This window comes from Coregonus lavaretus (assembly GCF_964263955.1).
Source record: "Coregonus lavaretus genome assembly, contig: HAP1_SCAFFOLD_328, whole genome shotgun sequence".
NCBI lineage: Eukaryota > Metazoa > Chordata > Actinopteri > Salmoniformes > Salmonidae > Coregonus > Coregonus lavaretus.
In genome coordinates this window covers 290,481-310,608 of record NW_028165903.1, presented here as the reverse complement: position 1 = coordinate 310,608, position 20,128 = coordinate 290,481, and the positions used below count along the sequence as shown (strand labels likewise).

Sequence of the window (20,128 nt, the reverse complement as noted above, 5' to 3'; positions counted from 1 at the left end):
GTGTTGGGTCTCTATCAGAGTTGTGTTGGGTCTCTATCAGAGTTGTATTGGGTCTCTATCAGAGTTGTGTTGGGTCTCTCTCTATCAGAGTTGTGTTGGGTCTCTGTCAGAGTTGTGTTGGGTCTCTATCAGAGTTGTGTTGGGTCTCTGTCAGAGTTGTGTTGGGTCTCTCTCTATCAGAGTTGTGTTGGGTCTCTATCAGAGTTGTGTTGGGTCTCTCTCTATCAGAGTTGTGTTGGGTCTCTCTCAGAGTTGTGTTGGGTCTCTCTCTATCAGAGTTGTGTTGGGTCTCTCTCTATCAGAGTTGTGTTGGGTCTCTCTCTATCAGAGTTGTGTTGGGTCTCTCTCTATCAGAGTTGTGTTGGGTCTCTCTCTATCAGAGTTGTGTTGGATCTCTCTCTATCAGAGTTGTGTTGGGTCTCTATCAGAGTTGTGTTGGGTCTCTCTCTATCAGAGTTGTGTTGGGTCTCTATCAGAGTTGTGTTGGGTCTCTGTCAGAGTTGTGTTGGGTCTCTATCAGAGTTGTGTTGGGTCTCTATCAGAGTTGTATTGGGTCTCTATCAGAGTTGTGTTGGGTCTCTATCAGAGTTGTGTTGGGTCTCTATCATAGTTGTGTTGGGTCTCTCTCTATCAGAGTTGTGTTGGATCTCTCTCTATCAGAGTTGTGTTGGGTCTCTCTCTATCAGAGTTGTGTTGGGTCTCTCTCTATCAGAGTTGTGTTGGGTCTCTCTCTATCAGAGTTGTGTTGGGTCTCTCTCTATCAGAGTTGTGTTGGGTCTCTATCAGAGTTGTGTTGGGTCTCTATCATAGTTGTGTTGGGTCTCTCTCTATCAGAGTTGTGTTGGATCTCTCTCTATCAGAGTTGTGTTGGGTCTCTCTCTATCAGAGTTGTGTTGGGTCTCTCTCTATCAGAGTTGTGTTGGGTCTCTCTCTATCAGAGTTGTGTTGGGTCTCTCTCTATCAGAGTTGTGTTGGGTCTCTGTCAGAGTTGTGTTGGGTCTCTATCAGAGTTGTGTTGGGTCTCTATCAGAGTTGTGTTGGGTCTCTATCAGAGTTGTGTTGGGTCTCTATCAGAGTTGTGTTAGGTCTCTATCAGAGTTGTGTTGGGTCTCTGTCAGAGTTGTGTTGGGTCTCTCTCTATCAGAGTTGTGTTGGGTCTCTGTCAGAGTTGTGTTGGGTCTCTATCAGAGTTGTGTTGGGTCTCTATCAGAGTTGTGTTGGGTCTCTCTCAGAGTTGTGTTGGATCTCTCTCTATCAGAGTTGTGTTGGGTCTCTCTCAGAGTTGTGTTGGGTCTCCATCAGAGTTGTGTTGGGTCTCTCTCTATCAGAGTTGTGTTGGGTCTCTCTCTATCAGAGTTGTGTTGGGTCTCTATTAGAGTTGTGTTGGGTCTCTGTCAGAGTTGTGTTGGGTCTCTATCAGAGTTGTGTTGGGTCTCTCTCTATCAGAGTTGTGTTGGGTCTCTGTCAGAGTTATGTTGGGTCTCTATCAGAGTTGTGTTGGGTCTCTCTCAGAGTTGTGTTGGATCTCTCTCTATCAGAGTTGTGTTGGGTCTCTCTCAGAGTTGTATTGGGTCTCTCTCTCTCAGAGTTGTGTTGGATCTCTCTCTATCAGAGTTGTGTTGGGTCTCTCTCAGAGTTGTGTTGGGCCTCTATCAGAGTTGTGTTGGGTCTCTCTCTATTAGAGTTGTGTTGGGTCTCTCTCTATCAGAGTTGTGTTGGGTCTCTCTCTATCAGAGTTGTGTTGGGTCTCTGTCAGAGTTGTGTTGGGTCTCTATCAGAGTTGTGTTGGGTCTCTATTAGAGTTGTGTTGGGTCTCTATCAGAGTTGTGTTGGGTCTCTATCAGAGTTGTGTTAGGTCTCTATCAGAGTTGTGTTGGGTCTCTATTAGAGTTGTGTTGGGTCTCTGTCAGAGTTGTGTTGGGTCTCTATCAGAGTTGTGTTGGGTCTCTCTCTATCAGAGTTGTGTTGGGTCTCTATCAGAGTTGTGTTGGGTCTCTCTCAGAGTTGTGTTGGATCTCTCTCTATCAGAGTTGTGTTGGGTCTCTCTCAGAGTTGTGTTGGGTCTCTATCAGAGTTGTGTTGGGTCTCTATCAGAGTTGTATTGGGTCTCTCTCTCTCAGAGTTGTGTTGGATCTCTCTCTGTTTGGTCTATCTCTGTCAGAGTTGTGTTGGGTCGCTCTCTATCAGAGTTGTGTTGGGTCTCTCTCTATCAGAGTTGTGTTGGGTCTCTCTCTATCAGAGTTGTGTTGGGTCTCTCTCTATCAGAGTTGTGTTGGGTCTCTGTCAGAGTTGTGTTGGGTCTCTATCAGAGTTGTGTTGGGTCTCTATCAGAGTTGTGTTGGGTCTCTATCAGAGTTGTGTTGGGTCTCTATCAGAGTTGTGTTAGGTCTCTATCAGAGTTGTGTTGGGTCTCTGTCAGAGTTGTGTTGGGTCTCTCTCTATCAGAGTTGTGTTGGGTCTCTGTCAAAGTTGTGTTGGGTCTCTATCAGAGTTGTGTTGGGTCTCTATTAGAGTTGTGTTGGGTCTCTGTCAGAGTTGTGTTGGGTCTCTATCAGAGTTGTGTTGGGTCTCTCTCTATCAGAGTTGTGTTGGGTCTCTGTCAGAGTTATGTTGGGTCTCTATCAGAGTTGTGTTGGGTCTCTCTCAGAGTTGTGTTGGATCTCTCTCTATCAGAGTTGTGTTGGGTCTCTCTCAGAGTTGTGTTGGGTCTCTATCAGAGTTGTGTTGGGTCTCTATCAGAGTTGTATTGGGTCTCTCTCTCTCAGAGTTGTGTTGGATCTCTCTTTATCAGAGTTGTGTTGGGTCTCTCTCAGAGTTGTGTTGGGCCTCTATCAGAGTTGTGTTGGGTCTCTATCAGAGTTGTGTTGGGTCTCTATCAGAGTTGTGTTGGGTCTCTATCAGAGTTGTGTTGGGTCTCTGTCAGAGTTGTGTTGGGTCTCTATCGGAGTTGTGTTGGGTCTCTGTCAGAGTTGTGTTGGGTCTCTATCAGAGTTGTGTTGGGTCTCTATCAGAGTTGTGTTGGGTCTCTATCAGAGTTGTGTTAGGTCTCTATCAGAGTTGTGTTGGGTCTCTGTCAGAGTTGTGTTGGGTCTCTCTCTATCAGAGTTGTGTTGGGTCTCTGTCAGAGTTGTGTTGGGTCTCTATCAGAGTTGTGTTGGGTCTCTATTAGAGTTGTGTTGGGTCTCTGTCAGAGTTGTGTTGGGTCTCTATCAGAGTTGTGTTGGGTCTCTCTCTATCAGAGTTGTGTTGGGTCTCTCTCTATCAGAGTTGTGTTGGGTCTCTGTCAGAGTTGTGTTGGGTCTCTATCAGAGTTGTGTTGGGTCTCTCTCAGAGTTGTGTTGGATCTCTCTCTATCAGAGTTGTGTTGGATCTCTCTCAGAGTTGTGTTGGGTCTCTATCAGAGTTGTGTTGGGTCTCTATCAGAGTTGTATTGGGTCTCTCTCTCTCATAGTTGTGTTGGATCTCTCTCTATCAGAGTTGTGTTGGGTCTCTGTCAGAGTTGTGTTGGGTCTCTCTCTATCAGAGTTGTGTTGGGTCTCTCTCAGAGTTGTGTTGGGTCTCTATCAGAGTTGTGTTGGGTCTCTATCAGAGTTGTGTTGGGTCTCTATCAGAGTTGTGTTGGGTCTCTGTCAGAGTTGTGTTGGGTCTCTATCAGAGTTGTGTTGGGTCTCTATCAGAGTTGTGTTGGGTCTCTATCAGAGTTGTGTTGGGTCTCTCTCTATCAGAGTTGTGTTGGGTCTCTATCAGAGTTGTGTTGGGTCTCTGTCAGAGTTGTGTTGGGTCTCTATTAGAGTTGTGTTGGGTCTCTGTCAGAGTTGTGTTGGGTCTCTATCAGAGTTGTGTTGGGTCTCTCTCTATCATAGTTGTGTTGGGTCTCTCTCTATCAGAGTTGTGTTGGGTCTCTATCAGAGTTGTGTTGGGTCTCTCTCTATCAGAGTTGTGTTGGGTCTCTATCAGAGTTGTGTTGGGTCGCTCTCTATCATAGTTGTGTTGGGTCTCTCTCTATCATAGTTGTGTTGGGTCTCTCTCTATCAGAGTTGTGTTGGGTCTCTATCAGAGTTGTGTTGGGTCTCTGTCAGAGTTGTGTTGGGTCTCTATCAGAGTTGTGTTGGGTCTCTCTCTATCAGAGTTGTGTTGGGTCTCTCTCTATCAGAGTTGTGTTGGGTCTCTATCAGAGTTGTGTTGGGTCTCTATCATAGTTGTGTTGGGTCTCTCTCTATCAGAGTTGTGTTGGGTCTCTCTCTATCAGAGTTGTGTTGGGTCTCTGTCAGAGTTGTGTTGGGTCTCTATCAGAGTTGTGTTGGGTCTCTATCAGAGTTGTGTTGGGTCTCTATCAGAGTTGTGTTGGGTCTCTATCAGAGTTGTGTTAGGTCTCTATCAGAGTTGTGTTGGGTCTCTGTCAGAGTTGTGTTGGGTCTCTCTCTATCAGAGTTGTGTTGGGTCTCTGTCAGAGTTGTGTTGGGTCTCCATCAGAGTTGTGTTGGGTCACTCTCTATCAGAGTTGTGTTGGGTCTCTGTCAGAGTTGTGTTGGGTCTCTATCAGAGTTGTGTTGGGTCTCTCTCTATCAGAGTTGTGTTGGGTCTCTGTCAGAGTTATGTTGGGTCTCTATCAGAGTTGTGTTGGGTCTCTCTCAGAGTTGTGTTGGATCTCTCTCTATCAGAGTTGTGTTGGGTCTCTCTCAGAGTTGTATTGGGTCTCTCTCTCTCAGAGTTGTGTTGGATCTCTCTCTATCAGAGTTGTGTTGGGTCTCTCTCAGAGTTGTGTTGGGCCTCTATCAGAGTTGTGTTGGGTCTCTCTCTATTAGAGTTGTGTTGGGTCTCTCTCTATCAGAGTTGTGTTGGGTCTCTCTCTATCAGAGTTGTGTTGGGTCTCTGTCAGAGTTGTGTTGGGTCTCTATCAGAGTTGTGTTGGGTCTCTATTAGAGTTGTGTTGGGTCTCTATCAGAGTTGTGTTGGGTCTCTATCAGAGTTGTGTTAGGTCTCTATCAGAGTTGTGTTGGGTCTCTGTCAGAGTTGTGTTGGGTCTCTCTCTATCAGAGTTGTGTTGGGTCTCTGTCAGAGTTGTGTTGGGTCTCTATCAGAGTTGTGTTGGGTCTCTATCAGAGTTGTATTGGGTCTCTATCAGAGTTGTGTTGGGTCTCTCTCTCTCAGAGTTGTGTTGGATCTCTCTCTGTTTGGTCTATCTCTGTCAGAGTTGTGTTGGGTCGCTCTCTATCAGAGTTGTGTTGGGTCTCTCTCTATCAGAGTTGTGTTGGGTCTCTCTCTATCAGAGTTGTGTTGGGTCTCTATCAGAGTTGTGTTGGGTCTCTATCAGAGTTGTGTTGGGTCTCTCTCTATCAGAGTTGTGTTGGGTCTCTGTCAGAGTTGTGTTGGGTCTCTATCAGAGTTGTGTTGGGTCTCTATCAGAGTTGTGTTGGGTCTCTATCAGAGTTGTGTTGGGTCTCTATCAGAGTTGTGTTAGGTCTCTATCAGAGTTGTGTTGGGTCTCTGTCAGAGTTGTGTTGGGTCTCTCTCTATCAGAGTTGTGTTGGGTCTCTGTCAAAGTTGTGTTGGGTCTCTATCAGAGTTGTGTTGGGTCTCTATTAGAGTTGTGTTGGGTCTCTGTCAGAGTTGTGTTGGGTCTCTATCAGAGTTGTGTTGGGTCTCTCTCTATCAGAGTTGTGTTGGGTCTCTGTCAGAGTTATGTTGGGTCTCTATCAGAGTTGTGTTGGGTCTCTCTCAGAGTTGTGTTGGATCTCTCTCTATCAGAGTTGTGTTGGGTCTCTCTCAGAGTTGTGTTGGGTCTCTATCAGAGTTGTGTTGGGTCTCTATCAGAGTTGTATTGGGTCTCTCTCTCTCAGAGTTGTGTTGGATCTCTCTTTATCAGAGTTGTGTTGGGTCTCTCTCAGAGTTGTGTTGGGCCTCTATCAGAGTTGTGTTGGGTCTCTATCAGAGTTGTGTTGGGTCTCTATCAGAGTTGTGTTGGGTCTCTATCAGAGTTGTGTTGGGTCTCTGTCAGAGTTGTGTTGGGTCTCTATCGGAGTTGTGTTGGGTCTCTGTCAGAGTTGTGTTGGGTCTCTATCAGAGTTGTGTTGGGTCTCTATCAGAGTTGTGTTGGGTCTCTATCAGAGTTGTGTTAGGTCTCTATCAGAGTTGTGTTGGGTCTCTGTCAGAGTTGTGTTGGGTCTCTCTCTATCAGAGTTGTGTTGGGTCTCTGTCAGAGTTGTGTTGGGTCTCTATCAGAGTTGTGTTGGGTCTCTATTAGAGTTGTGTTGGGTCTCTGTCAGAGTTGTGTTGGGTCTCTATCAGAGTTGTGTTGGGTCTCTCTCTATCAGAGTTGTGTTGGGTCTCTGTCAGAGTTGTGTTGGGTCTCTATCAGAGTTGTGTTGGGTCTCTCTCAGAGTTGTGTTGGATCTCTCTCTATCAGAGTTGTGTTGGGTCTCTCTCAGAGTTGTGTTGGGTCTCTATCAGAGTTGTGTTGGGTCTCTATCAGAGTTGTATTGGGTCTCTCTCTCTCATAGTTGTGTTGGATCTCTCTCTATCAGAGTTGTGTTGGGTCTCTGTCAGAGTTGTGTTGGGTCTCTCTCTATCAGAGTTGTGTTGGGTCTCTCTCAGAGTTGTGTTGGGTCTCTATCAGAGTTGTGTTGGGTCTCTATCAGAGTTGTGTTGGGTCTCTATCAGAGTTGTGTTGGGTCTCTGTCAGAGTTGTGTTGGGTCTCTATCAGAGTTGTGTTGGGTCTCTGTCAGAGTTGTGTTGGGTCTCTATCAGAGTTGTGTTGGGTCTCTATCAGAGTTGTGTTGGGTCTCTATCAGAGTTGTGTTGGGTCTCTGTCAGAGTTGTGTTGGGTCTCTATCAGAGTTGTGTTGGGTCTCTGTAAGAGTTGTGTTGGATCTCTCTCTATCAGAGTTGTGTTGGGTCTCTCTCTATCAGAGTTGTGTTGGGTCTCTATCAGAGTTGTGTTGGGTCTCTATCAGAGTTGTGTTGGGTCTCTATCAGAGTTGTGTTGGGTCGCTCTCTATCAGAGTTGTGTTGGGTCTCTATCAGAGTTGTGTTGGGTCTCTATCAGAGTTGTATTGGGTCTCTCTCTCTCAGAGTTGTGTTGGATCTCTCTCTATCAGAGTTGTGTTGGGTCTCTCTCAGAGTTGTGTTGGGCCTCTATCTATCAGAGTTGTGTTGGGTCTCTCTCAGAGTTGTATTGGGTCTCTCTCTCTCAGAGTTGTGTTGGATCTCTCTCTATCAGAGTTGTGTTGGGTCTCTCTCAGAGTTGTGTTGGGCCTCTATCAGAGTTGTGTTGGGTCGCTCTCTATCAGAGTTGTGTTGGGTCTCTATCAGAGTTGTGTTGGGTCTCTCTCAGAGTTGTGTTGGATCTCTCTCTATCAGAGTTGTGTTGGGTCTCTCTCAGAGTTGTATTGGGTCTCTCTCTCTCAGAGTTGTGTTGGATCTCTCTCTATCAGAGTTGTGTTGGGTCTCTCTCAGAGTTGTGTTGGGTCTCTCTCTGTCAGAGTTGTGTTGGGTCTCTCTCAGAGTTGTGTTGGGTCTCTATCAGAGTTGTGTTGGGTCTCTCTCAGAGTTGTGTTGGATCTCTCTCTATCAGAGTTGTGTTGGGTCTCTCTCAGAGTTGTGTTGGGTCTCTATCAGAGTTGTGTTGGGTCTCTATCAGAGTTGTATTGGGTCTCTCTCTCTCAGAGTTGTGTTGGATCTCTCTCTGTTTGGTCTATCTCTGTCAGAGTTGTGTTGGGTCGCTCTCTATCAGAGTTGTGTTGGGTCTCTCTCTATCAGAGTTGTGTTGGGTCTCTCTCTATCAGAGTTGTGTTGGGTCTCTCTCTATCAGAGTTGTGTTGGGTCTCTGTCAGAGTTGTGTTGGGTCTCTATCAGAGTTGTGTTGGGTCTCTATCAGAGTTGTGTTGGGTCTCTATCAGAGTTGTGTTGGGTCTCTATCAGAGTTGTGTTAGGTCTCTATCAGAGTTGTGTTGGGTCTCTGTCAGAGTTGTGTTGGGTCTCTCTCTATCAGAGTTGTGTTGGGTCTCTGTCAGAGTTGTGTTGGGTCTCTATCAGAGTTGTGTTGGGTCTCTATTAGAGTTGTGTTGGGTCTCTGTCAGAGTTGTGTTGGGTCTCTATCAGAGTTGTGTTGGGTCTCTCTCTATCAGAGTTGTGTTGGGTCTCTGTCAGAGTTATGTTGGGTCTCTATCAGAGTTGTGTTGGGTCTCTCTCTATCAGAGTTGTGTTGGGTCTCTCTCTATCAGAGTTGTGTTGGGTCTCTCTCAGAGTTGTGTTGGATCTCTCTCTATCAGAGTTGTGTTGGGTCTCTCTCAGAGTTGTGTTGGGTCTCTATCAGAGTTGTGTTGGGTCTCTATCAGAGTTGTATTGGGTCTCTGTCAGAGTTGTGTTGGGTCTCTCTCAGAGTTGTATTGGGTCTCTATCAGAGTTGTGTTGGGTCTCTCTCAGAGTTGTGTTGGGTCTCTATTAGAGTTGTGTTGGGTCTCTGTCAGAGTTGTGTTGGGTCTCTATCAGAGTTGTGTTGGGTCTCTCTCTATCAGAGTTGTGTTGGGTCTCTGTCAGAGTTATGTTGGGTCTCTATCAGAGTTGTGTTGGGTCTCTCTCAGAGTTGTGTTGGATCTCTCTCTATCAGAGTTGTGTTGGGTCTCTCTCAGAGTTGTGTTGGGTCTCTATCAGAGTTGTGTTGGGTCTCTATCAGAGTTGTGTTGGGTCTCTATCAGAGTTGTATTGGGTCTCTCTCTCTCAGAGTTGTGTTGGATCTCTCTTTATCAGAGTTGTGTTGGGTCTCTCTCAGAGTTGTGTTGGGCCTCTATCAGAGTTGTGTTGGGTCTCTATCAGAGTTGTGTTGGGTCTCTATCAGAGTTGTGTTGGGTCTCTATCAGAGTTGTGTTGGGTCTCTGTCAGAGTTGTGTTGGGTCTCTATCGGAGTTGTGTTGGGTCTCTGTCAGAGTTGTGTTGGGTCTCTATCAGAGTTGTGTTGGGTCTCTATCAGAGTTGTGTTGGGTCTCTATCAGAGTTGTGTTAGGTCTCTATCAGAGTTGTGTTGGGTCTCTGTCAGAGTTGTGTTGGGTCTCTCTCTATCAGAGTTGTGTTGGGTCTCTGTCAGAGTTGTGTTGGGTCTCTATCAGAGTTGTGTTGGGTCTCTATTAGAGTTGTGTTGGGTCTCTGTCAGAGTTGTGTTGGGTCTCTATCAGAGTTGTGTTGGGTCTCTCTCTATCAGAGTTGTGTTGGGTCTCTGTCAGAGTTGTGTTGGGTCTCTATCAGAGTTGTGTTGGGTCTCTCTCAGAGTTGTGTTGGATCTCTCTCTATCAGAGTTGTGTTGGGTCTCTCTCAGAGTTGTGTTGGGTCTCTATCAGAGTTGTGTTGGGTCTCTATCAGAGTTGTATTGGGTCTCTCTCTCTCATAGTTGTGTTGGATCTCTCTCTATCAGAGTTGTGTTGGGTCTCTGTCAGAGTTGTGTTGGGTCTCTCTCTATCAGAGTTGTGTTGGGTCTCTCTCAGAGTTGTGTTGGGTCTCTATCAGAGTTGTGTTGGGTCTCTATCAGAGTTGTGTTGGGTCTCTATCAGAGTTGTGTTGGGTCTCTGTCAGAGTTGTGTTGGGTCTCTATCAGAGTTGTGTTGGGTCTCTGTCAGAGTTGTGTTGGGTCTCTATCAGAGTTGTGTTGGGTCTCTATCAGAGTTGTGTTGGGTCTCTATCAGAGTTGTGTTGGGTCTCTGTCAGAGTTGTGTTGGGTCTCTATCAGAGTTGTGTTGGGTCTCTGTAAGAGTTGTGTTGGATCTCTCTCTATCAGAGTTGTGTTGGGTCTCTCTCTATCAGAGTTGTGTTGGGTCTCTATCAGAGTTGTGTTGGGTCTCTATCAGAGTTGTGTTGGGTCTCTATCAGAGTTGTGTTGGGTCGCTCTCTATCAGAGTTGTGTTGGGTCTCTATCAGAGTTGTGTTGGGTCTCTATCAGAGTTGTATTGGGTCTCTCTCTCTCAGAGTTGTGTTGGATCTCTCTCTATCAGAGTTGTGTTGGGTCTCTCTCAGAGTTGTGTTGGGCCTCTATCTATCAGAGTTGTGTTGGGTCTCTCTCAGAGTTGTATTGGGTCTCTCTCTCTCAGAGTTGTGTTGGATCTCTCTCTATCAGAGTTGTGTTGGGTCTCTCTCAGAGTTGTGTTGGGCCTCTATCAGAGTTGTGTTGGGTCGCTCTCTATCAGAGTTGTGTTGGGTCTCTATCAGAGTTGTGTTGGGTCTCTCTCAGAGTTGTGTTGGATCTCTCTCTATCAGAGTTGTGTTGGGTCTCTCTCAGAGTTGTATTGGGTCTCTATCTATCAGAGTTGTGTTGGGTCTCTCTCAGAGTTGTATTGGGTCTCTCTCTCTCAGAGTTGTGTTGGATCTCTCTCTATCAGAGTTGTGTTGGGTCTCTCTCAGAGTTGTGTTGGGCCTCTATCAGAGTTGTGTTGGGTCGCTCTCTATCAGAGTTGTGTTGGGTCTCTATCAGAGTTGTGTTGGGTCTCTCTCAGAGTTGTGTTGGATCTCTCTCTATCAGAGTTGTGTTGGGTCTCTCTCAGAGTTGTATTGGGTCTCTCTCTCTCAGAGTTGTGTTGGATCTCTCTCTATCAGAGTTGTGTTGGGTCTCTCTCAGAGTTGTGTTGGGTCTCTCTCTGTCAGAGTTGTGTTGGGTCTCTCTCAGAGTTGTGTTGGGTCTCTATCAGAGTTGTGTTGGGTCTCTCTCAGAGTTGTGTTGGATCTCTCTCTATCAGAGTTGTGTTGGGTCTCTCTCAGAGTTGTGTTGGGTCTCTATCAGAGTTGTGTTGGGTCTCTATCAGAGTTGTATTGGGTCTCTCTCTCTCAGAGTTGTGTTGGATCTCTCTCTGTTTGGTCTATCTCTGTCAGAGTTGTGTTGGGTCGCTCTCTATCAGAGTTGTGTTGGGTCTCTCTCTATCAGAGTTGTGTTGGGTCTCTCTCTATCAGAGTTGTGTTGGGTCTCTCTCTATCAGAGTTGTGTTGGGTCTCTGTCAGAGTTGTGTTGGGTCTCTATCAGAGTTGTGTTGGGTCTCTATCAGAGTTGTGTTGGGTCTCTATCAGAGTTGTGTTGGGTCTCTATCAGAGTTGTGTTAGGTCTCTATCAGAGTTGTGTTGGGTCTCTGTCAGAGTTGTGTTGGGTCTCTCTCTATCAGAGTTGTGTTGGGTCTCTGTCAGAGTTGTGTTGGGTCTCTATCAGAGTTGTGTTGGGTCTCTATTAGAGTTGTGTTGGGTCTCTGTCAGAGTTGTGTTGGGTCTCTATCAGAGTTGTGTTGGGTCTCTCTCTATCAGAGTTGTGTTGGGTCTCTGTCAGAGTTATGTTGGGTCTCTATCAGAGTTGTGTTGGGTCTCTCTCTATCAGAGTTGTGTTGGGTCTCTCTCTATCAGAGTTGTGTTGGGTCTCTCTCAGAGTTGTGTTGGATCTCTCTCTATCAGAGTTGTGTTGGGTCTCTCTCAGAGTTGTGTTGGGTCTCTATCAGAGTTGTGTTGGGTCTCTATCAGAGTTGTATTGGGTCTCTGTCAGAGTTGTGTTGGGTCTCTCTCAGAGTTGTATTGGGTCTCTATCAGAGTTGTGTTGGGTCTCTCTCAGAGTTGTGTTGGGTCTCTATTAGAGTTGTGTTGGGTCTCTGTCAGAGTTGTGTTGGGTCTCTATCAGAGTTGTGTTGGGTCTCTCTCTATCAGAGTTGTGTTGGGTCTCTGTCAGAGTTATGTTGGGTCTCTATCAGAGTTGTGTTGGGTCTCTCTCAGAGTTGTGTTGGATCTCTCTCTATCAGAGTTGTGTTGGGTCTCTCTCAGAGTTGTGTTGGGTCTCTATCAGAGTTGTGTTGGGTCTCTATCAGAGTTGTGTTGGGTCTCTATCAGAGTTGTATTGGGTCTCTCTCTCTCAGAGTTGTGTTGGATCTCTCTTTATCAGAGTTGTGTTGGGTCTCTCTCAGAGTTGTGTTGGGCCTCTATCAGAGTTGTGTTGGGTCTCTATCAGAGTTGTGTTGGGTCTCTATCAGAGTTGTGTTGGGTCTCTATCAGAGTTGTGTTGGGTCTCTGTCAGAGTTGTGTTGGGTCTCTATCGGAGTTGTGTTGGGTCTCTGTCAGAGTTGTGTTGGGTCTCTATCAGAGTTGTGTTGGGTCTCTATCAGAGTTGTGTTGGGTCTCTATCAGAGTTGTGTTAGGTCTCTATCAGAGTTGTGTTGGGTCTCTGTCAGAGTTGTGTTGGGTCTCTCTCTATCAGAGTTGTGTTGGGTCTCTGTCAGAGTTGTGTTGGGTCTCTATCAGAGTTGTGTTGGGTCTCTATTAGAGTTGTGTTGGGTCTCTGTCAGAGTTGTGTTGGGTCTCTATCAGAGTTGTGTTGGGTCTCTCTCTATCAGAGTTGTGTTGGGTCTCTGTCAGAGTTGTGTTGGGTCTCTATCAGAGTTGTGTTGGGTCTCTCTCAGAGTTGTGTTGGATCTCTCTCTATCAGAGTTGTGTTGGGTCTCTCTCAGAGTTGTGTTGGGTCTCTATCAGAGTTGTGTTGGGTCTCTATCAGAGTTGTATTGGGTCTCTCTCTCTCATAGTTGTGTTGGATCTCTCTCTATCAGAGTTGTGTTGGGTCTCTGTCAGAGTTGTGTTGGGTCTCTCTCTATCAGAGTTGTGTTGGGTCTCTCTCAGAGTTGTGTTGGGTCTCTATCAGAGTTGTGTTGGGTCTCTATCAGAGTTGTGTTGGGTCTCTATCAGAGTTGTGTTGGGTCTCTGTCAGAGTTGTGTTGGGTCTCTATCAGAGTTGTGTTGGGTCTCTGTCAGAGTTGTGTTGGGTCTCTATCAGAGTTGTGTTGGGTCTCTATCAGAGTTGTGTTGGGTCTCTATCAGAGTTGTGTTGGGTCTCTGTCAGAGTTGTGTTGGGTCTCTATCAGAGTTGTGTTGGGTCTCTGTAAGAGTTGTGTTGGATCTCTCTCTATCAGAGTTGTGTTGGGTCTCTCTCTATCAGAGTTGTGTTGGGTCTCTATCAGAGTTGTGTTGGGTCTCTATCAGAGTTGTGTTGGGTCTCTATCAGAGTTGTGTTGGGTCGCTCTCTATCAGAGTTGTGTTGGGTCTCTATCAGAGTTGTGTTGGGTCTCTATCAGAGTTGTATTGGGTCTCTCTCTCTCAGAGTTGTGTTGGATCTCTCTCTATCAGAGTTGTGTTGGGTCTCTCTCAGAGTTGTGTTGGGCCTCTATCTATCAGAGTTGTGTTGGGTCTCTCTCAGAGTTGTATTGGGTCTCTCTCTCTCAGAGTTGTGTTGGATCTCTCTCTATCAGAGTTGTGTTGGGTCTCTCTCAGAGTTGTGTTGGGCCTCTATCAGAGTTGTGTTGGGTCGCTCTCTATCAGAGTTGTGTTGGGTCTCTATCAGAGTTGTGTTGGGTCTCTCTCAGAGTTGTGTTGGATCTCTCTCTATCAGAGTTGTGTTGGGTCTCTCTCAGAGTTGTATTGGGTCTCTCTCTCTCAGAGTTGTGTTGGATCTCTCTCTATCAGAGTTGTGTTGGGTCTCTCTCAGAGTTGTGTTGGGTCTCTCTCTGTCAGAGTTGTGTTGGGTCTCTCTCTATCAGAGTTGTGTTGGGTCTCTCTCTATCAGAGTTGTGTTGGGTCTCTCTCTATCAGAGTTGTGTTGGGTCTCTCTCAGAGTTGTGTTGGGCCTCTATCAGAGTTGTGTTGGGTCGCTCTCTATCAGAGTTGTGTTGGGTCTCTATCAGAGTTGTGTTGGGTCTCTCTCAGAGTTGTGTTGGATCTCTCTCTATCAGAGTTGTGTTGGGTCTCTCTCAGAGTTGTGTTGGGTCTCTATCAGAGTTGTGTTGGGTCTCTATCAGAGTTGTATTGGGTCTCTCTCTCTCAGAGTTGTGTTGGATCTCTCTCTGTTTGGTCTATCTCTGTCAGAGTTGTGTTGGGTCGCTCTCTATCAGAGTTGTGTTGGGTCTCTCTCTATCAGAGTTGTGTTGGGTCTCTCTCTATCAGAGTTGTGTTGGGTCTATCTCTATCAGAGTTGTGTTGGGTCTCTGTCAGAGTTGTGTTGGGTCTCTATCAGAGTTGTGTTGGGTCTCTATCAGAGTTGTGTTGGGTCTCTATCAGAGTTGTGTTGGGTCTCTATCAGAGTTGTGTTAGGTCTCTATCAGAGTTGTGTTGGGTCTCTGTCAGAGTTGTGTTGGGTCTCTCTCTATCAGAGTTGTGTTGGGTCTCTGTCAGAGTTGTGTTGGGTCTCTATCAGAGTTGTGTTGGGTCTCTATTAGAGTTGTGTTGGGTCTCTGTCAGAGTTGTGTTGGGTCTCTATCAGAGTTGTGTTGGGTCTCTCTCTATCAGAGTTGTGTTGGGTCTCTGTCAGAGTTATGTTGGGTCTCTATCAGAGTTGTGTTGGGTCTCTCTCTATCAGAGTTGTGTTGGGTCTCTCTCTATCAGAGTTGTGTTGGGTCTCTCTCAGAGTTGTGTTGGGTCTCTATCAGAGTTGTGTTGGATCTCTCTCTATCAGAGTTGTGTTGGGTCTCTCTCAGAGTTGTGTTGGGTCTCTATCAGAGTTGTGTTGGGTCTCTATCAGAGTTGTATTGGGTCTCTCTCTCTCAGAGTTGTGTTGGATCTCTCTCTATCAGAGTTGTGTTGGGTCTCTCTCAGAGTTGTGTTGGGCCTCTATCAGAGTTGTGTTGGGTCTCTATCAGAGTTGTGTTGGGTCTCTATCGGAGTTGTGTTGGGTCTCTGTCAGAGTTGTGTTGGGTCTCTATCAGAGTTGTGTTGGGTCTCTATCAGAGTTGTGTTGGGTCTCTATCAGAGTTGTGTTAGGTCTCTATCAGAGTTGTGTTGGGTCTCTATTAGAGTTGTGTTGGGTCTCTGTCAGAGTTGTGTTGGGTCTCTATCAGAGTTGTGTTGGGTCTCTATCAGAGTTGTGTTGGGTCTCTATCAGAGTTGTGTTGGGTCTCTGTCAGAGTTGTGTTGGGTCTCTCTCTATCAGAGTTGTGTTGGGTCTCTGTCAGAGTTGTGTTGGGTCTCTATCAGAGTTGTGTTGGGTCTCTATCAGAGTTGTGTTGGGTCTCTCTCAGAGTTGTGTTGGATCTCTCTCTATCAGAGTTGTGTTGGGTCTCTCTCAGAGTTGTGTTGGGTCTCTATCAGAGTTGTGTTGGGTCTCTATCAGAGTTGTATTGGGTCTCTCTCTCTCATAGTGGTGTTGGATCTCTCTGTATCAGAGTTGTGTTGGGTCTCTCTCAGAGTTGTGTTGGGTCTCTATCAGAGTTGTGTTGGGTCTCTATCAGAGTTGTGTTGGGTCTCTATCAGAGTTGTGTTGGGTCTCTATCAGAGTTGTGTTGGGTCTCTATTAGAGTTGTGTTGGGTCTCTGTCAGAGTTGTGTTGGGTCTCTATCAGAGTTGTGTTGGGTCTCTCTCTATCAGAGTTGTGTTGGGTCTCTCTCTATCAGAGTTGTGTTGGGTCTCTCTCTATCAGAGTTGTGTTGGGTCTCTGTCAGAGTTGTGTTGGGTCTCTATCAGAGTTGTGTTGGGTCTCTATCAGAGTTGTGTTGGGTCTCTATCAGAGTTGTGTTGGGTCTCTATCAGAGTTGTGTTAGGTCTCTATCAGAGTTGTGTTGGGTCTCTGTCAGAGTTGTGTTGGGTCTCTCTCTATCAGAGTTGTGTTGGGTCTCTGTCAAAGTTGTGTTGGGTCTCTATCAGAGTTGTGTTGGGTCTCTATTAGAGTTGTGTTGGGTCTCTGTCAGAGTTGTGTTGGGTCTCTATCAGAGTTGTGTTGGGTCTCTCTCTATCAGAGTTGTGTTGGGTCTCTGTCAGAGTTATGTTGGGTCTCTATCAGAGTTGTGTTGGGTCTCTCTCAGAGTTGTGTTGGATCTCTCTCTATCAGAGTTGTGTTGGGTCTCTCTCAGAGTTGTGTTGGGTCTCTATCAGAGTTGTGTTGGGTCTCTATCAGAGTTGTATTGGGTCTCTCTCTCTCAGAGTTGTGTTGGATCTCTCTTTATCAGAGTTGTGTTGGGTCTCTCTCAGAGTTGTGTTGGGCCTCTATCAGAGTTGTGTTGGGTCTCTATCAGAGTTGTGTTGGGTCTCTATCAGAGTTGTGTTGGGTCTCTATCAGAGTTGTGTTGGGTCTCTGTCAGAGTTGTGTTGGGTCTCTATCGGAGTTGTGTTGGGTCTCTGTCAGAGTTGTGTTGGGTCTCTATCAGAGTTGTGTTGGGTCTCTATCAGAGTTGTGTTGGGTCTCTATCAGAGTTGTGTTAGGTCTCTATCAGAGTTGTGTTGGGTCTCTGTCAGAGTTGTGTTGGGTCTCTCTCTATCAGAGTTGTGTTGGGTCTCTGTCAGAGTTGTGTTGGGTCTCTATCAGAGTTGTGTTGGGTCTCTATTAGAGTTGTGTTGGGTCTCTGTCAGAGTTGTGTTGGGTCTCTATCAGAGTTGTGTTGGGTCTCTCTCTATCAGAGTTGTGTTGGGTCTCTGTCAGAGTTGTGTTGGGTCTCTATCAGAGTTGTGTTGGGTCTCTCTCAGAGTTGTGTTGGATCTCTCTCTATCAGAGTTGTGTTGGGTCTCTCTCAGAGTTGTGTTGGGTCTCTATCAGAGTTGTGTTGGGTCTCTATCAGAGTTGTATTGGGTCTCTCTCTCTCATAGTTGTGTTGGATCTCTCTCTATCAGAGTTGTGTTGGGTCTCTGTCAGAGTTGTGTTGGGTCTCTCTCTATCAGAGTTGTGTTGGGTCTCTCTCAGAGTTGTGTTGGGTCTCTATCAGAGTTGTGTTGGGTCTCTATCAGAGTTGTGTTGGGTCTCTATCAGAGTTGTGTTGGGTCTCTGTCAGAGTTGTGTTGGGTCTCTATCAGAGTTGTGTTGGGTCTCTGTCAGAGTTGTGTTGGGTCTCTATCAGAGTTGTGTTGGGTCTCTATCAGAGTTGTGTTGGGTCTCTATCAGAGTTGTGTTGGGTCTCTGTCAGAGTTGTGTTGGGTCTCTATCAGAGTTGTGTTGGGTCTCTGTAAGAGTTGTGTTGGATCTCTCTCTATCAGAGTTGTGTTGGGTCTCTCTCTATCAGAGTTGTGTTGGGTCTCTATCAGAGTTGTGTTGGGTCTCTATCAGAGTTGTGTTGGGTCGCTCTCTATCAGAGTTGTGTTGGGTCTCTATCAGAGTTGTGTTGGGTCTCTATCAGAGTTGTATTGGGTCTCTCTCTCTCAGAGTTGTGTTGGATCTCTCTCTATCAGAGTTGTGTTGGGTCTCTCTCAGAGTTGTGTTGGGCCTCTATCTATCAGAGTTGTGTTGGGTCTCTCTCAGAGTTGTATTGGGTCTCTCTCTCTCAGAGTTGTGTTGGATCTCTCTCTATCAGAGTTGTGTTGGGTCTCTCTCAGAGTTGTGTTGGGCCTCTATCAGAGTTGTGTTGGGTCGCTCTCTATCAGAGTTGTGTTGGGTCTCTATCAGAGTTGTGTTGGGTCTCTCTCAGAGTTGTGTTGGATCTCTCTCTATCAGAGTTGTGTTGGGTCTCTCTCAGAGTTGTATTGGGTCTCTCTCTCTCAGAGTTGTGTTGGATCTCTCTCTATCAGAGTTGTGTTGGGTCTCTCTCAGAGTTGTGTTGGGTCTCTCTCTGTCAGAGTTGTGTTGGGTCTCTCTCTATCAGAGTTGTGTTGGGTCTCTCTCTATCAGAGTTGTGTTGGGTCTCTCTCTATCAGAGTTGTGTTGGGTCTCTCTCAGAGTTGTGTTGGGCCTCTATCAGAGTTGTGTTGGGTCGCTCTCTATCAGAGTTGTGTTGGGTCTCTATCAGAGTTGTGTTGGGTCTCTCTCAGAGTTGTGTTGGATCTCTCTCTATCAGAGTTGTGTTGGGTCTCTCTCAGAGTTGTGTTGGGTCTCTATCAGAGTTGTGTTGGGTCTCTATCAGAGTTGTATTGGGTCTCTCTCTCTCAGAGTTGTGTTGGATCTCTCTCTGTTTGGTCTATCTCTGTCAGAGTTGTGTTGGGTCGCTCTCTATCAGAGTTGTGTTGGGTCTCTCTCTATCAGAGTTGTGTTGGGTCTCTCTCTTTTAGAGTTGTGTTGGGTCTCTCTCTATCAGAGTTGTGTTGGGTCTCTGTCAGAGTTGTGTTGGGTCTCTATCAGAGTTGTGTTGGGTCTCTATCAGAGTTGTGTTGGGTCTCTATCAGAGTTGTGTTGGGTCTCTATCAGAGTTGTGTTAGGTCTCTATCAGAGTTGTGTTGGGTCTCTGTCAGAGTTGTGTTGGGTCTCTCTCTATCAGAGTTGTGTTGGGTCTCTGTCAGAGTTGTGTTGGGTCTCTATCAGAGTTGTGTTGGGTCTCTATTAGAGTTGTGTTGGGTCTCTGTCAGAGTTGTGTTGGGTCTCTATCAGAGTTGTGTTGGGTCTCTCTCTATCAGAGTTGTGTTGGGTCTCTGTCAGAGTTATGTTGGGTCTCTATCAGAGTTGTGTTGGGTCTCTCTCTATCAGAGTTGTGTTGGGTCTCTCTCTATCAGAGTTGTGTTGGGTCTCTCTCAGAGTTGTGTTGGATCTCTCTCTATCAGAGTTGTGTTGGGTCTCTCTCAGAGTTGTGTTGGGTCTCTATCAGAGTTGTGTTGGGTCTCTATCAGAGTTGTATTGGGTCTCTGTCAGAGTTGTGTTGGGTCTCTCTCAGAGTTGTATTGGGTCTCTATCAGAGTTGTGTTGGGTCTCTCTCAGAGTTGTGTTGGGTCTCTATTAGAGTTGTGTTGGGTCTCTGTCAGAGTTGTGTTGGGTCTCTATCAGAGTTGTGTTGGGTCTCTCTCTATCAGAGTTGTGTTGGGTCTCTGTCAGAGTTATGTTGGGTCTCTATCAGAGTTGTGTTGGGTCTCTCTCAGAGTTGTGTTGGATCTCTCTCTATCAGAGTTGTGTTGGGTCTCTCTCAGAGTTGTGTTGGGTCTCTATCAGAGTTGTGTTGGGTCTCTATCAGAGTTGTATTGGGTCTCTCTCTCTCAGAGTTGTGTTGGATCTCTCTTTATCAGAGTTGTGTTGGGTCTCTCTCAGAGTTGTGTTGGGCCTCTATCAGAGTTGTGTTGGGTCTCTATCAGAGTTGTGTTGGGTCTCTATCAGAGTTGTGTTGGGTCTCTATCAGAGTTGTGTTGGGTCTCTGTCAGAGTTGTGTTGGGTCTCTATCGGAGTTGTGTTGGGTCTCTGTCAGAGTTGTGTTGGGTCTCTATCAGAGTTGTGTTGGGTCTCTATCAGAGTTGTGTTGGGTCTCTATCAGAGTTGTGTTAGGTCTCTATCAGAGTTGTGTTGGGTCTCTGTCAGAGTTGTGTTGGGTCTCTCTCTATCAGAGTTGTGTTGGGTCTCTTTTTATCAGAGTTGTGTTGGGTCTCTGTCAGAGTTGTGTTGGGTCTCTATCAGAGTTGTGTTGGGTCTCTATTAGAGTTGTGTTGGGTCTCTGTCAGAGTTGTGTTGGGTCTCTATCAGAGTTGTGTTGGGTCTCTCTCTATCAGAGTTGTGTTGGGTCTCTGTCAGAGTTGTGTTGGGTCTCTATCAGAGTTGTGTTGGGTCTCTCTCTATCAGAGTTGTGTTGGGTCTCTATCAGAGTTGTGTTGGGTCTCTCTCAGAGTTGTGTTGGATCTCTCTCTATCAGAGTTGTGTTGGGTCTCTCTCAGAGTTGTGTTGGGTCTCTATCAGAGTTGTGTTGGGTCTCTATCAGAGTTGTATTGGGTCTCTCTCTCTCATAGTTGTGTTGGATCTCTCTCTATCAGAGTTGTGTTGGGTCTCTGTCAGAGTTGTGTTGGGTCTCTCTCTATCAGAGTTGTGTTGGGTCTCTCTCAGAGTTGTGTTGGGTCTCTATCAGAGTTGTGTTGGGTCTCTATCAGAGTTGTGTTGGGTCTCTATCAGAGTTGTGTTGGGTCTCTGTCAGAGTTGTGTTGGGTCACTATCAGAGTTGTGTTGGGTCTCTGTCAGAGTTGTGTTGGGTCTCTATCAGAGTTGTGTTGGGTCTCTATCAGAGTTGTGTTGGGTCTCTATCAGAGTTGTGTTGGGTCTCTGTCAGAGTTGTGTTGGGTCTCTATCAGAGTTGTGTTGGGTCTCTGTAAGAGTTGTGTTGGATCTCTCTCTATCAGAGTTGTGTTGGGTCTCTCTCTATCAGAGTTGTGTTGGGTCTCTATCAGAGTTGTGTTGGGTCTCTATCAGAGTTGTGTTGGGTCTCTATCAGAGTTGTGTTGGGTCGCTCTCTATCAGAGTTGTGTTGGGTCTCTATC

General features: G+C 46.3%; 1 protein-coding gene across 1 annotated transcript in view; it reads left to right on the top strand.

Moving 5' to 3' along the window:
• LOC311115309 (F-box only protein 41-like) overlaps positions 1-20,128 on the top strand; it is a gene marked incomplete at both ends in the record, with an annotated part of 62,482 nt that overhangs the window by 27,215 nt on the left and 15,139 nt on the right. The gene's annotated exons all lie outside the window — the stretch shown is intronic.